Raw genomic sequence first — 16,432 nt, forward strand, 5'->3', positions numbered from 1 at the left:
CTTTACTGGACCTACTCCTGACTTCTATGGGAGAAGCATCTCAATCCCTGCCATTGGAGCAAACAACTTTGAGCTTAAGCCTCAATTAGTCTCTCTGATGCAACAGAATTGCAAGTTTCATGGACTTCCATTGGAAGATCCTCATCAGTTCTTAGCTGAATTCTTGCAAATCTGTGACACTGTCAAGACCAATGGGGTTGATCCCGAGGTCTACAAGCTTATGCTTTTTCCCTTTGCTGTAAGAGACAGAACTAGAACATGGTTGGATTCACAACCTAAAGAAAGCCTGAACTCTTGGGAAAAGCTAGTCAATGCCTTCTTGGCAAAATTCTTTCCACCTCAAAAATTGAGCAAGCTTAGAGTGGAAATCCAATCCTTCAGACAGAAGGATGGTGAATCCCTCTATGAAGCTTGGGAAAGATACAAGCAATTGATCAGAAGGTGTCCTTCTGACATGCTTTCAGAATGGAGCATCATATGTATCTTCTATGATGGTCTGTTTGAACTGTCCAAGATGTCATTAGACAACTCTGCTGGAGGATCTCTTCATCTGAAGAAGACGCCTGCAGAAGCTCAGGAACTCATTGAAATGGTTGCAAATAACCAATTCATGTACACCTCTAAAAAGAATCCTGTGAATAATGGGACAAGTCAGAAGAAAGGAGTTCTTGAGATTGATACTCTGAATGCCATATTGGCTCAGAACAAAATATTGACTCAACAAGTCAATATGATTTCTTAGAGTCTGTCTAGAATCCAAGCAGCAACAAGCAGTACCAAAGAAGCTTCATCTGAAGAAGAAGCTTATGATCCTGAGAACCCAGCAATGGAAGAGGTGAATTACATGGGAGAACCCTATGGAAACACCTATAATCCTTCATGGAGGAATCATCCAAACCTCTCATGGAAGGATCAACAGAGGCCTCAACAAGGCTTCAACAACAATACAGGTGGAAGAAATAGGTTTAGCAATGGCAAACCTTTTCCATCATATTCTCAGCAACAGACAGAGAATTCTAAGCAGAGCCACTCGGAATTAGCAACTGTAGTCTCTGATCTAATTAAAACCACTCAAAGTTTCATGACTGAAACAAGGTCCTCCATTTGAAATTTGGAGGCACAAGTAGGTCAGCTGAGCAAGAAAGTTACTGAACTCCCTTCTAGTGCTCTTCCAAGCAATACAGAAGAGAATCCAAAAGGAGAGTGCAAGGCCATCACTATAACCCACACGGCCGAACCTGGAGAGGAGGAAGAGGCAGTGATCTCCACTGAGGAAGACCTCAATGGACGTCCACTAGCCTCCATGGAGTTCCCTAATGAGAAACCATGGGAATCTGAGGCTCACATTGAGACCATAGAGATTCCATTGAATCTACTTCTTCCATTCATGAGCTCTGATGAGTATTCTTCCTCTGAAGAGGATGAAGATGTTACTGAAGAACAAGTTGCTAAGTACCTTAAAGCAATCATGAAGCTAAATGCCAAGTTATTTGGTAATGAGACTTGGGAGGATGAACCCTCATTGCTCATCAAAGAACTGGATGACTTGACTAGGCAGACATTACCTCTGAAGAGACAAGATCCTGGAAAGTTCTCAATACCTTGTACCATAGGCACCATGACCTTTGAAAGGCTCTGTGTGACCTAGGGTCAAGCATAAACCTCATGCCTCTCTCTGTAATGGAGAAACTAGGAATTTTTAAGGTTCAAGCTACAAGAATCTTATTAGAGATGGCAGACAATTCAAGGAAACAAGCTTATGGACTTGTAGAGGATGTCTTGGTAAAGGTTGAAGACCATTACATCCCTGCTGATTTTATAATCCTAGAGACTGGGAAGTGTATGCATGAATCCATCATCCTTGGCAGACCCTTCCTAGCCACAGCAAAAGCTGTGATTGATGTTGACAGAGGAGAATTGGTCCATCAAGTGAATGAAGACTCCCTTGTGTTTAAAGCTCAAGGATCTCCCTCTGTAACCATGGAGAGGAAGCATGAAAAGCTTCTCTCAATACAGAGTCAAACAAAATCCCCACATTCAAACTCTAAGTTTGGTGTTGGGAGGCCATAACCAAACTGTAAGTTTGGTCTTGAGAGGCCATCATCATGCTCTGAGTATCTATGAGGCTCCATAAGAGCCCACTGTCAAGCTACTGACATTAAAGAAGCGCTTGTTGGGAGGCAACCCAATTTTTACTTATCTATGTTAAATTTCTATTCTCTATTGTTATTTTATGTTTTCTGTAGGTTGATGATCATGTGAAGTCACAAAAACAACTGAAAAAGCAAAAACAGAATGAAAAACAGTATTAAAAATAGAACACCCTAGAGGAGAAACTTACTGGCGTTTAAACGCCAGTAAAGGTAGCAGAATGGGCGTTAAACGCCCAGTCTGGCACCATTCTGGACGTTTAACGCCAGACAGGGGCACAAAGCTGGCGTTTAACCCAGAAAAGGGCAAGAAGCTGGCATTAAACGCCAGAAATGGGCAGTAACCTGGCATTTAATGCCAGGATTGGCAGAGAAGGGCGTTTTGTACGCCACTTGATGCAGGGATGAAAAATCCTTGACACCTCAGGATCTGTGGGACCCCACAGGATCCCCACCTACCCCACATCTGTCTCTTTTCTTTAACCATTCACCAATCACCTCAATAATTCTTCCCCAAAAAACCCCTCACCTATCAAATCCAACCCTCTTCTCCATAAACCCTTCACCAATCCACATTCATCCATCATAAAACCCCACCTACCTCACCATTCAAATTCAAACCACTTTCCCTCCCAAACCCACCCTATATAGCCGAACCCTAACCCTCTCTCCAACCCTATATAAACCCATATTCACTCCTTCATTTTCACAAACAATAAACACTACTTTTCCCTCTTGGCCGAAACACCAACCCACCTCCATCTCCTCCATTTCTGCTTCCTCTACTCGCTTCTTTCTTCTTTTGCTCGAGGACGAGAAAATCTTCTAAGTTTGTTGTGGTAAAAGCATTACTTTTTGTTTTTCCATAACCATTTATGGCACCAAAGGCCGGAGAAACCTCTAGAAAGAGGAAAAGGAAGGCAAAAGCTTCCACCTCCGAGTCATGGGAGATGGAGAGATTCATCTTAAAGGTGCATCAAGACCACTTCTATGAAGTTGTGGCCAAGAAGAAAGTGATCCTCGAGGTCCCTTTCAAACTCAAAAAGGGTGAATATCCAGATATCCAACATGAGATTCGAAGAAGAGGTTGGGAAGTTCTCACCAACCCCATTCAACTAGTCAGAATCTTAATGGTTCAAGAGTTCTATGCCAATGCATGGATCACCAAGAACCATGATCAAAGTGTGAACCCGGACCCTAAGAATTGGCTTACAATGGTTCGGGGGAAATACTTATATTTCAGTCCGGAAAATGTAAGGTTGGCATTCAACTTGCCAATGATGCAAGGAGATGCACACCCCTACACTAGAAGGGTCAACTTTAATCAAAGGTTGGACCAAGTCCTCATAGACATTTGTGAAGAGGGCGCTCAATGGAAGAGAGATTCAAGAGGAAAGCCGGTTCAACTAAGAAGGCATTACCTCAAGCCCGTGGCTAGGGGATGGTTGGAGTTCATCCAACGCTCAATCATTCTCACTAGCAACCGGTCTGAAGTTACTATAGACTGGGCTATCATGATCCATAGCATCATGATTGGAGAGGAAGTAGAAGCTCACGAGGTTATATCCCAAGAACTCTACAAGGTGGCGGACAAGTACTCCACTTTGGCAAGGTTAGCCTTCCCTCATCTTATTTGTCACCTTTGCAATTCGGCTGGAATTGACATAGAGGAAGACATCCTTATTGATGAGGACAAGCCCATCACTAAGAAAAGGATGGAGCAAACAAGAGACCCCACTCATGGACAAGAGCATGAGGAAATTCCTCATCATGAAATCCCTGAGATGCCTCAAGGGATGCATTTTCCTCCACAAAACTATTGGGAGCAAATCAACACCTCCTTAGGAGAATTAAGTTCCAATATGGGAAAACTAAGGGTGGAGCACCAAAAGCATTCCATCCTCCTCCATGAAATTAGAGAAGACCAAAGAACCATGAGAGAGGAGAAACAAAGGCAAGGAAAAGACATTGAGGAGCTCAAGCACTCCATAAGATCTTCAAGAGGAAGAACAAGCCGCCATCACTAAGGTGTACCCGTTCTTTAATTTCCTTGTTCTTTATTTTCCATTTTTCGAAAATTATGCTTTATGTTTATTTATGTTTGTGTCTCTATTACATGATCATTAGTGTCTTAGTGTCTATGCCTTAAAGTTATGAATGTCCTATAAATCCATCACCTTTCTTAAATAAAAAATGCTCTTAATTGAAAAAGAAAAAGAAGTACATGAATTTTGAATTTTAAAACAGATTAATTATTTTTATGTGGTGGCAATAATTCTTGTTTTTCTGAATAAATGCTTGAACAGTGCATATTTTTGAATTTTTTGTTTAAAGAATGTTAAAATTGTTGGCTCTTAAAAGAATGATGGGAAAAGGAGAAATGTTATTTGATGATCTGAAAAATCATAAAATTGATTCTTGAAGCAAGAAAAAGCAGTGAAAAGCTTGCAGGAAAAAATGTATATGTGAAAAAAAAAGCAGAAAAAGCCAATAGCCCTTAAAACCTAAAGGCAAGGGTAAAATAAAAAGGATCCAAGGCTTTGAGCATCAGTGGATAGGAGGGCCCACAGGAATATAATCCTGGCCTAAGCGGCTAAACTAAGTTGTCCCTAACCATGTGCTTGTGTCGTGAAGGTGTCAAGTGAAAACTTGAGACTAAGCGGTTAAAGTCGTGGTCCAAAGCAAAAAAAGAGTGTGCTTAAGAGCTCTGGACACTTCTAATTGGGGACTCTAGCAAAGCTGAGTCACAATCTGAAAAGGTTCACCCAGTTATGTGTCTGTGGCATTTATATATCCGGTGGTAATACTGGAAAACAAAATACTTAGGGTCACGGCCAAGACTCATAAAGTAGCTGTATTCAAGTCAGGAGAATAATTAACACTATCTGGATTCTGAGTTCCTAGAGATGCCAATCATTCTGAAATTCAAAGGATAAAGTGAGATGCCAAAAATGTTCAGAAGCAAAAAGCTAATAAGCCCCGCTCATCTAATTAAGACTGATCTTCATAAATGTTTTTGGAATTTATTGTATATTCTCTTCTTTTTATCCTATTTGATTTTTAGTTGCTTGGGGACAAGCAACAATTTAAGTTTGGTGTTGTGATGAGCGGATAATTTATACGCTTTTTGGCATTATTTTTAGTATGTTTTTAGTATATTTTAGTTAGTTTTTATTATATTTTTATTAGTTTTTAAATAAAAATCACATTTCTGGACTTTACTATGAGTTTGTGTGTTTTTCTGTAATTTTAGGTATTTTACGGCTGAAATTTAGGGACCTGAGCAAAAATTTGATTCAGAGGCTGAAAAAGGACTGCAGATGCTGTTGGATTCTGACCTCCCTGCACTCGAAGTGGATTTTACGGAGCTACAAAAGCCCAATTGGCGCGCTCGCAATTGCGTTGGAAAGTAGACATCCTGGGCTTTCCAGCAATATATAATAGTCCATACTTTTCTCAAGATTTGATGACCCAAATCGGCGTTCTAAATCAGCATAGAAATTCTGGCGTCAAAACGCCAGAACTGGCATAAAAGCTGGAGTTAAACGCCCAAACTGGCACAAAAGCTGGCGTTTAACTCCAAGAAAATTCTCTACACATGTAAGCTTCAATGCTCAGCCCAAGCACAGACCAAGTGAGCCCGGAAGAAGATTTCTGCATTAATTACCTATTTCTGTAATCTAGGCTACTAGTTTTCTATAAATAGGACCTTTTGCTATTATATTTTCATACTTTACAGATACTTTCATAGACCTTTTCACGTTTGGGGGCTGGCCTCATGGCCATGCCTGGACCTTTTGTTCTTATGTATTCTCAACGGTGGAGTTTCTACACACCATAGATTAAGGTGTGGAGCTCTGCTGTTCTTCATGAATTAATACAATTACTGTTGTTCTTCTATTCAATTCACGCCTGCTTCTTCTCTACGATATTCATTCGTTCTTCAACTTGATGAATGTGATGATCCGTGACACTCATCATCATTCTCACCTATAAACATGTGCTTGACAACCACCTCTGTTCTACTAGCAATGGCTTGAATGCGTATCTCTTGGGTTTCTAATCTAAGATTGGAACCTTCATGGTATAGGCTAGAATCAATTGGTGGCCATTCCTGAGATCTGAAAAGTCTAAACCTTGTCTGTGGTATTCTGAGTAGGATCTGGGAAGGGATGACTGTGACGAGCTTCAAACTCGCGAGTGTTGGGCGTGTGACAGACGCAAAAGGATCAATGGATCCTATTCCAACATGATCGAGAACCGACAGATGATTAGCCGTGCGATGATAGCGCATTTGGAACATTTTCACTGAGAGGACGGGAAGTAGCCATTGACAACGGTGATGCCCAACATAAACCTTGCCATGGAAGGGAGTATGAATGATTGGATGAAGGAAATAGGAAAGCAGAGGTTCAAGAGGAACAAAGCATCTTCATACGCTTATCTGAAATTCCTACCAATGAATTACATAAGTATCTCTATCTATATTCTATTTTATATTTTATCCATCTTTTAATTATCAATTCTCCATAACCATTTGAATCTGCCTGACTGATATTTACAAGATGACCATAGCTTGCTTCAAGCCGACAGTCTCCGTGGGATCGACCCTTACTCACGTAAGGTATTACTTTGACGACCCAGTGCACTTGCTGGTTAGTTGTACGGAATTGTGACAAAGTGTGATTCACGTTTGAGAGCTCTAAGTCTTTGGTTCCATTATTGATGATCACAATTTCGTGCACCAGATACTAAGGTGTTTGAGTTATTGCCTCACTAAGAAATTCTCATCTGTGACATGAATTTCAATTTTCGTTGGTGATTGTGTTTTACAAAATTCAAATGGAGTTCAACTAATCTTTTGATCACACAAATTTCATGTGATATTGCCCACCATCACAATATGATTCATGTCATTATCCTAATGGTGGATGGGAATATCACAAGAAATCACATATTCTGAGCAATCCAATCAATGGAGATATGCTTCAGAGCCACAAGATAAGCAAGACAATTCCATGGGATACTACCCAACACTACAAAATGATTCATGTCATTGTGCTAATAGTGGATGGGAGTATCAACAAGGAATGAAAGAGTATGAGCAATCAAGTGAAATGAGCTACCTCCCAGAGCCACAAAGTAACCCATATTGTTATGATACTTACTTAAATTATGGCCGGGAAGGGAATTTCAATGATACATATTCTATTCATCAAGAGACATCATCACTCAATTATGCTTTCAATACTTTCATGCAGGATTGCTCCCCAGAACCACAAAATGACCCATAATATAATGAATCCAACAATTATTCAAGTTGTGGGTGGGAGGATAAAAAACAGAGAGCATTTGACAGTTCATACTCCACTTATCAAGAGCCATCATCGCTTGAGCAGACCTTTAATTCATTTATGCAAAATTGTCCACCCTCACCTCCCAGTTTCTCATTTGAAAATTCTTCATCACTTGATTATGCCTCAACACAAAGTTTCCTCCAAGATCCATACAACTCATTTCACCAACCACGAAATTCATTCCACAATTCATAAAAATTCATTCCATACCCCTCAAAACAACTTCACCACAACACATCCATGTCCACAAAATTACGCTCAACCTTCATCTCTTGAGCTACCAGAGGATCTCCTTCAAAAGTCCAGAGAATTATTGGAAAGACAAGAACCATCCTGGAAAAGGCAAGAAATCCTCTTCAAGAAGATGGATGGGCACTTAGAGCAAATAAAGAGAAACTTAGAACTATCAAACATTGAGGATGAAGACCAATTTGTGGGTGAGGAAGTGGAAGAACAAGAAGAAGAGGTACCTGTGTCAAGAAAAATTTCAATGAAGAATGAGGTGGTGGAGGTATTTGAACCTGAAACTGCACATCTACAGAAGCCACTTGAGATGACAAGAGAACATAAAAACTCATAACCCCCATAAACTTTCCTGAAACAAAAACTCTCAACACTTGAATCTGTGATTGAAAGATATGAAGAGGAGATAAAGAAATCTTAGGAAGAACAACAAACCTCCTTCATGAAAGTGCTATTAAATCAAATGTTGAGTGTAAAAGAGGAAGTGGAAGAACAAGAAAGTGAGGAAGACAATCAAGGAAGTCCATACTCAAGTGAGGCAGAAATTTGCATAGAAGAAGGGCTCATTTAACCACCGATGTAAGAAGCTTTTGAGGAAGAAAACACTCCAACAATCACACAACCACCAAGTATTGATATCCAAAAAGTGAAGGCAACTAACAAGAACACCGAGAAGAGGATTGTGACCAAGATACCAAGGACAACATTCAAGAAAAGGTCAACTGCAAACAATCCTACCCCTGATCCAGCAAGCAAGTTCAATCCAGCAAATAACGAAAGGAAGCTTGCTGAGGAGAGACCAAAACAGGGGACAATAGCTAAATCTTCTCCCCCCTTGAGGTCATTCCTCTTAACAAACTGGAAGAAGAGGAAGAAAGTGAAGAACAACATGTCAAGCTAATGACATTAAAGGAGTGCTTGTTGGGAGGCAACCCAACCTTAGGTAACATTTTATTTCTCTGCTTTGTTTATTTTCTTTCCTTGCTTTGTTTATTTTCAATAATTTGGCATATGATTACATTCTAAGTTTGGTGTTGTCCTGCAATAATCTGTTTTCAATCTTTCTGGATGATTGCATCAATTCTAAATTGAAAGTGTCACACTAAGTTTCTAAGTTTGGTGTGCCACTTAATTTTCTATGCAAAAAATCCAGCAACATCACTCGTCTGCATAATCATAATGCCTTTACAGTGTTATCTTTCTTTTGGTTTCACATTTTTTATTATTCTCTTTGTTTTAGTCATTTCTTTGTTTTTAATGCTTTTATTTATTTTGCTCCTTAACTGTTTTTGTTAATACCTCACCAAGAAATCCTTATTCATGACAGATTCTATGGTTGGTGATTGTATTTAACATATAACAAAATGGTTGGTGTGCCACTTATTTAACATATGCTTCGTGATTGTATTTAACATATGCTTGGTGATTGTATTTGACATATGGTTGCATTTTATGTTTGGTGTTGCTATGCAACAAAATTTGTTTCCAATTTATACTGGATACTTGCATCAATTCCAAGTGAAAGTGTCACATTAAGTTTGGTGTGCCACTTATATTTTATGCAATGTATTAGGCACACCCTCTTATTTTTGCAATCACAATGTCTCTGTTTCATGTGCCTTCATTGTTATTTTTCATTTTGCTTGATTAAACACATGTACTACTAAAATTTCATTGTGTAAGATACTCATGATCCATCATAACCCCATCACCACTGTACCAATTGTTGCTTAAGGATAAGCAAACACTCTAAGTTGGTATGGGGAGGGGAAGAATGGGAGGAAAGGACAACAACAGTGAAGATGAACTACAAGGTAGTAACGTTCCTTTTCCCTCCTACTTATTTCCAGCACTGTACATTGCATGATTGTCTTTATCTTCTCTGTATGCATGTGTGTTGTAAATAAGCATAGTTTGATTGCTAAATTGTAACATCTTGCTGTGACATTATGACTACCATCTTGAATTTTGTGAGTTCAAAAGCAATAAAGCATCATGATCATAAACAAGCAAGGTCATTAAAGAAGAACTTGGCATGAGCTTATGAGTATTGGAAGGCTAGTATGGTTAATTGTTGCTCAATTACATTAGATTTTATTTAATTGATGTTTTAATCTAGGACATTTTATGAAATTTTTGAAATCATGAAAACCTTGAAGAAACAATTACAAATGAGGCAAGAAAGAAAAGGGAAAGAATGAGAAAGCTGAAGGCTCTGAGTACCAATGACAATTCAGTTGTTAAGTACTTGTGGTGTTTATGTATCAGGCAAAAAGCTTGAAAACAAAACACTTAGAGTCAAGGCTAGGCTCAAGTGCAAAAGCACTCCCTCAAAGCTCAAGGCTCTGAGCATCAATGATTAGAGACTCAAGAAAAGAAACAAATGAGCTTAATGAAGTCCTCTAATTAAATGCTTGTGGTGCTTATGTATCAAGTGGTAATACTTGAAAATAAAGCATTTAGAATCGTAGCGTTGTTATCAACACATGGGGCAAAACACCCAAAAGGAGAAGCTAATAAGAAAATCAAAAGCTTGTTTCAAGGAAGAAATATAAGAAAAAGATTTCATAAAATGAGCTAGATAGAAGCATCAATCATTTACATTTTTTTTGTGATTGTAGAGTGCATAGAAAACTAGCCAACCATGAACATTGAGTTGCTATTCTTCTTACCTTGGATTGTCAATCTTTATTGCATGATTCTTTTCTTGCTTGGGGACAAGCAAGGTTTAAGTTTGGTGTTGTGATGACATGTCATCATGTCATGTTTTTCTATGCTTTTTCATACAAGAAATTGATGATTAGTGCTTAAATATTGAATGCTTTTGTGCTTAAATGGTATATTTCTTTGATCTTTTGATTTTATAAACTTTGTAGGAAAAACGAAGAAAAAGAAACAAAAAAACACAAAATAAGCTAAAAAGGAGAAAAGAGAATTTTGGGGCACATTTTGGAGTTTAGGCATGCTTTGGAGCCTTAGGCCACGCTTTTAAAAGCGTGGTCCATGATTTAAACAAGGAAAAAGCGCTCTTGGCACGAGAACGCTGCTCTCTAGTGACGCGCACGCGTACAAGACGCGCACGCATTGAGCAAGAAATTTTGAAGATCCACGCGTACGCGTAGAAGTGGTCGGCACTCGTTTTTAAAGAGAGCGCTACGTTCAATAAGCCAGCATTTTCGAGCAAAACTAAAATTGGAATGGAAGTATAGACATCGACGTGTACGCGTGCATGATGCGTACGCGTGGGTGTGACTTACCTGAAGAAGGACGCGCAAGCGTGGGCTGAGCGGCAGCGTGAAGTGGCAAGTTCGAAGGGCCACGTGTACGCGTAGGGGATGCGTACGCGTGGGGAGCGCTCAATTGAAGAACGCTACAGTCGTTTAGAAAACGTTGCAAGGGATGCGTACGCGTGGGTGACGCGTACGTGTCGATGTGTCAGATTGTCAAAGCACGCGTAAGCGTGAAGGACGCGTACGCGTGAAAAGGTCCGAAACGCAAAAAGGACGCGCACGCGTAGAGGACACGTACGCGTGTGTGTAAAAGTGTTCCGGTCACTTAATGAATGCTCCGTTCCCCTGGAAGTGCAACTTTCTCTCAATTAATCTGATTCAAAGCCCATTGAAGCTCCAAAGCAAGTAGAGCCCATTGATATCACTCAAAGGCACAAGAAACAGTTAGAATAGCATTTTTATTTAACTGTAATTTATTTTGAATTTCATTTCAATTTGTAATTTTGACAAATCTATATAAAGGGATCAGTTTCATTTCATTGAGGAGGGCAATAGGTTAGTTTAAGGGTGCTGGAGTAGGCTGCAGTAGTAGTAGGCAGTAGTAGGAGTAGGAGAGGAGTAGAATAGAAGGCTCTCTTGAAACACTTTTAATTTTCTGCACTTTTACATTTTAGTATTGAATTTAATTTAGCTTATGTAATTTCAGTTTCTGATAATTCTCTTCTGTAAATTTACTTTTTGAAATTTTACATTTGAGTTTGATGTGAGCTGAATTTACTTTTCATGCACTTTAAATATTCTGCAATTGTTCTGAGTTCTGATTTACTGCTTCATTTAATTTTTCAGCACCAAATTCCTTTTACATTTGCTGCAATTTACTTTTCTTGCTCTTTAAGCTTCTGCTGATTTACATTCTGCACTTTAAATTCATTGCAATTTACTTTTCGCTGATTCAATTTCACCCAATTCACCACTGTTAGCTTAACTAAACTAATCACCTTACTAAAGTTGCTTGATCCATCAATCCCTATGGGATCGACCTCACTCTTGTGAGTTATTACTTCTTGATGTGACCCAGTACACTTGCCCGTGAGTTTGTGTGGAATCGATTTTCCGTCATCACAAGGACGGTGCAAACTTTTAAGTGCGGGGAGGTCGTCCTACCAATCGGCCATTTTTGGGTGACAAATTTCTAATCCTAATACTTTTGCATCTCATTTTTAGGTTTTTTAGGATTCTTAGGTGCATTTTCTTATTTTGCATATAAATACAATAAGCTTAGCTAAAATAATGAAATTTTCCAAGAAATTTATCTATAGGGCACCCCAATTGATTCAGAAAAACTTTTTTAGCATCGGCTTAGAATTTCTTCTCGGTAAAAGAGGAAATAACTTCATTGCAAGTATAGTTCTAAACCGACAAGTAATGCTCAATTAAAGTTTAATTTTGGTTGTCACAAGGTCAACCCAATAACAATAACTGAGAGTGTTAGTCTGGGGTTGTTCTCCCTAGGAATTGCAATGGAGTGCTCAATTATTGGTTATGAGATTCATGGGGGGTTGGGTTGATGAAAGGGCAAGAAAGTAAATGACAAGAAAATAAAGCAAACAACTAAAGAAAGCAAGTAATAAAGAGAGACATTCATGGCAAGGATTGAGAATATAGACTTTTTATCCTAGTCACTAATCATAACACTATAATTATCAAGAGCTAATCCTATTTAGTCATCTCCAACATTGGAAGAAAGTACAATGTTATCTTCACATGAGAGAAAGTCAAATAAGACTAGTTAATCTCAATCCATAAGTCCTAATCAACTTACTAATTGAATTAGCAAGAGATTAGAGTCAATGGAAACAATATTAACTAATCAACTTACTAATTGAATTAGCAAGAGATTAGAGTAATGAATCAAGATTGCCTATTTTCTCTTTCCAATCCAAGAATGCTCAAAAAGCAACTCTAATATCCAACCAAGTATTTTGTCAAACACTTGGAAGACATAAAAGGAAAGCATCATAAAAGTGCAAGAATAATAAATCTACAACTACCAATTGCAAGGAAACAATAATAACAACTCAATTAAACAATAAAGGAACATAAAACATAAATTGCCCTAAAAGTAAATCAAAGTAGCAAGAGTGCTTATAAACATAAAAGTGATATAAAAAGAAAATTAACAAGAGAACTAGAAGAGCAAAGATGTAGCAACAAGAAATTGAAGGGAAATGTAAATCAAAACAAGAATTAAACCCTAGATCTAAGATGAAATTAACCTAAAAACCTTAATTATGGAGAGAAGACAGAGCTTCTCTCTCTAGAAACTAACTAAAGCATGGTCCTAACCTAAACAAGCAATACAAACAAAGTAAACACGAGTAGGATACAGATACAACAAGTAGCAAATATAACAGGTAAGGATAATAATCACATAGGCAAGCCCAATGAATGCACAATCAAACAAAACACACATATGCATATGATGTATGCCTGCAGTATGGTTGATGAGTCTCATCTGTCAGTTATAAAGCCAACCCGACATGTCCGGTAGCTAACCCGGACATTGTCCTCTTGAAAACTGGTGAGTGGTATAGTACCACGATTCTCACATGGTGAGCGGGAAACCATCTCGATCCCCACCATCTGCAGATGGTAAACCACCTCGATCCCTACAGACGCTTTCAACTGGAAAATAGCACACATGTGGGCGGTAAATAACCACAATCTCCACAAAACATATTCATTTAAAAACTTGTGGGAGGTAAATAACCACAATCCCCACGAAACATTTCCATATCAAATTCATCTTTATCATCATTCAATTCACTCAACAATTATCATCATCACACCTCCTATTCCATTCATCAATAATTCACACTCAAAACATAATTCTCTTCTCAAAGAAATCAAACTTGAAACATAAACTTTTCCTTGATAAATCGAATTCAAAATAGTATAATTCTTTTCTTAACTAAATAAAACTCAAAATATAATACTTTTCTTAATAAATTGAAACTCCAACATAATACTTTTCTTAATAAATTGAGTTTCAAAACATAATGCGTTTCTTTTCTTTATAAATCGATGTCAAATAATATAATTCTTTTATCCATACTTGTCTAAATAATACTTCAAACCAAATCTCCAATTTTTATAAAAAATTTGGCAGCATCTCTTTTAAAATTCGGACTTTGCTACCCTTCTCGGGTCCAAACCAAACCACCTTTCAAACTCTTTTCAAATCATATCCAATAAGCCAATCCAATTCCAATATCAAAATCATTTCCATCTCTCAATTCATTCATTATTCAACACACACACACACACACACACACACACACACACACACACACACACACACATATTACTCAACCAATGCTTAATCTTTCATCATCAATACTCACATTCATCAACCCCCATCAACAACATTAATTAACACAATTCCTAAAACCAACTCAACAAAATGTGAGAAAATGTGATTTTTTTTATCAAATTGTTCAATGGATTTTATAGAGAATTCCGAGAAAAACGCGTGACCACTAACATGAATTAGAAGGGAGGGTTAGGATTTGTAACATGAATCTCTCTTCTTCAGCATCCCGGGAGTGAAATGAAGAAAAAAGGCTCGTTGCTTAGTTTATAGGGTGGGCTTTGGGTCCGGTTTGGGTCTAGTTCGATCGGTTTGACTCGTTCGTTTGATTTTATGCCAAAATCTTTAAAATTAGTGTCAAAATTCATATTTTAATGATTTTTACTTCATTAAACTATAAAAATTAATTTCTTAATTTCGTTGATTAATAATTAATTTATTAGCTAATTATTTACTAATTATCTGGAATTTACTACAACTGCTTGTTGAGGGAGACAAAGGAACATCTCAGTAAAAAAAAGCCAGAACCTCACATTCAAGTCCAAATCTATCCATTTCAGATAAATCTCGGAATAGAAACTGAATCAGAGTATATGTTTGTGTGATTCTCTCCTTTTCTATTCTGTTTTGTTCTGGTTTTAGTAACAAAAAAATAATCTCTTGTAAACTCAACTTCTACGAAAACAACTAAAAGAACTTAGCTTTTGAAACTAACTTGATTCTACTCTTTTTCTCAAGTTCTAGCATTATCATCAATGATAAATCTTTTTTTTTTAATTTAATAGCTATTTATCATGTGTAAATTGTTTTTGTATAGTAAATAATATAAAATAGGTTTAATTACTCTGTTGGTCCCTATAGTTTCGCGAAATTTTCAATTAGGTCCCTATACTTTTTTTCCTTTTAATTGGGTCCCTGCACAAAATTTTTTTTTTCAATTAAATCCCTACCGTAACAAAACCGTTTGATTTAACAGAATATTCCATTCTTAAATTGAATATTCTCTCAGTTTTTTTAAATTCATAAATTATGTCTCCCTTTTTATTTTGAGAAAGACAAAATTAACCTTTACTCTTCCTCCACCTTTCCGTCTCCCTCCTCTACTCCAGCTTCTCCCTCTCACCTTCGTTCTCACCATTTTTGTTCTATCAGAAAAGAAACCAGAACAACCAGCTCCTTCTCTACCCTTCCCTCTTCTTCTTTGTCTTCTGTGTCTTTTTCATTATAGGGATGATCGTGGCCGACTGGATTTTACAGCCATAGTCGGAGACAGAAGCTCTGAAATGTCGCCATTATTTGGATTTTAGACATAGATTCGCATTTATGCAGAGCCTAGGAACTGAAATCGGAAAGCATTCTCCATCTCATGCGACAAGGGAACCAGATTTAGGTGAAAAACTAAACAAAGTTAATCAGAGCTGGATCTGGGCGTTTGATTCTCCTCATTGCAACCTTGCAGCGGTGAATCCAATTTTGATGTTCGTTTCTATCTACTGGCTATAGCTTCTCTGATTCATCTCTTTTTCTCTCCTTCCTTACGTTTTTTTCTTCTGCAGGAAATCAAAAACTCGCTTGTTTATTTTCTTCGGTTGCGGTAGTTCTAGAAGGAATTGATTGTTCCTTAAGTGTAAGTTTACGGTGAGAGACATTGATTTTCATTCCCCATTTCTGTATTTACAACTTCTTCTTCCACCTCCTTGTTCGATTTTTTCACATTGTTTGGTTTCAGAATTGGGGGAAAACAATTCGAACTTGGAGGCTTCGATTTTCAATGTAAAATTGGATTACCAAAAATATTTCAATAATATCTGCACCTCCCTCATTTGTTTGCCATCACTCAGTGAAGGACTAATATCAAGTATTTAAGAATTAGCTGTGATTGCTCTTTACTTGTGGTGTTTGTTATATTTTCTTATCTTTTGTGTAGCCAGTTAATTGATCAACATAGTTAATGATATTCTAGATATGATGATTTTTCAACCTTTCTTCTTCATCTTGGTGTCCCATTTTAATCTCTTTATTTTTTAGGAAGAATTGATTGACTGAGATTGGGAATAAAGAGAAGCTGAATGTTTTAGGGGT

General features: G+C 37.7%; 1 non-coding gene across 1 annotated transcript; it reads right to left on the minus strand.

Annotated features, from left to right (window-relative positions):
* Positions 1 to 352: 352 nt before the first annotated feature.
* Positions 353 to 460, minus strand: LOC112782139 (small nucleolar RNA R71). The gene has a single exon (XR_003192877.1). It is a non-coding gene; the product is annotated as a small nucleolar RNA R71 (small nucleolar RNA).
* Positions 461 to 16,432: the final 15,972 nt, after the last annotated feature.

The sequence above is a fragment of the Arachis hypogaea genome, chromosome 19, assembly GCF_003086295.3.
Source record: "Arachis hypogaea cultivar Tifrunner chromosome 19, arahy.Tifrunner.gnm2.J5K5, whole genome shotgun sequence".
In the NCBI taxonomy this organism is placed as follows: Eukaryota; Viridiplantae; Streptophyta; class Magnoliopsida; order Fabales; family Fabaceae; genus Arachis; species Arachis hypogaea.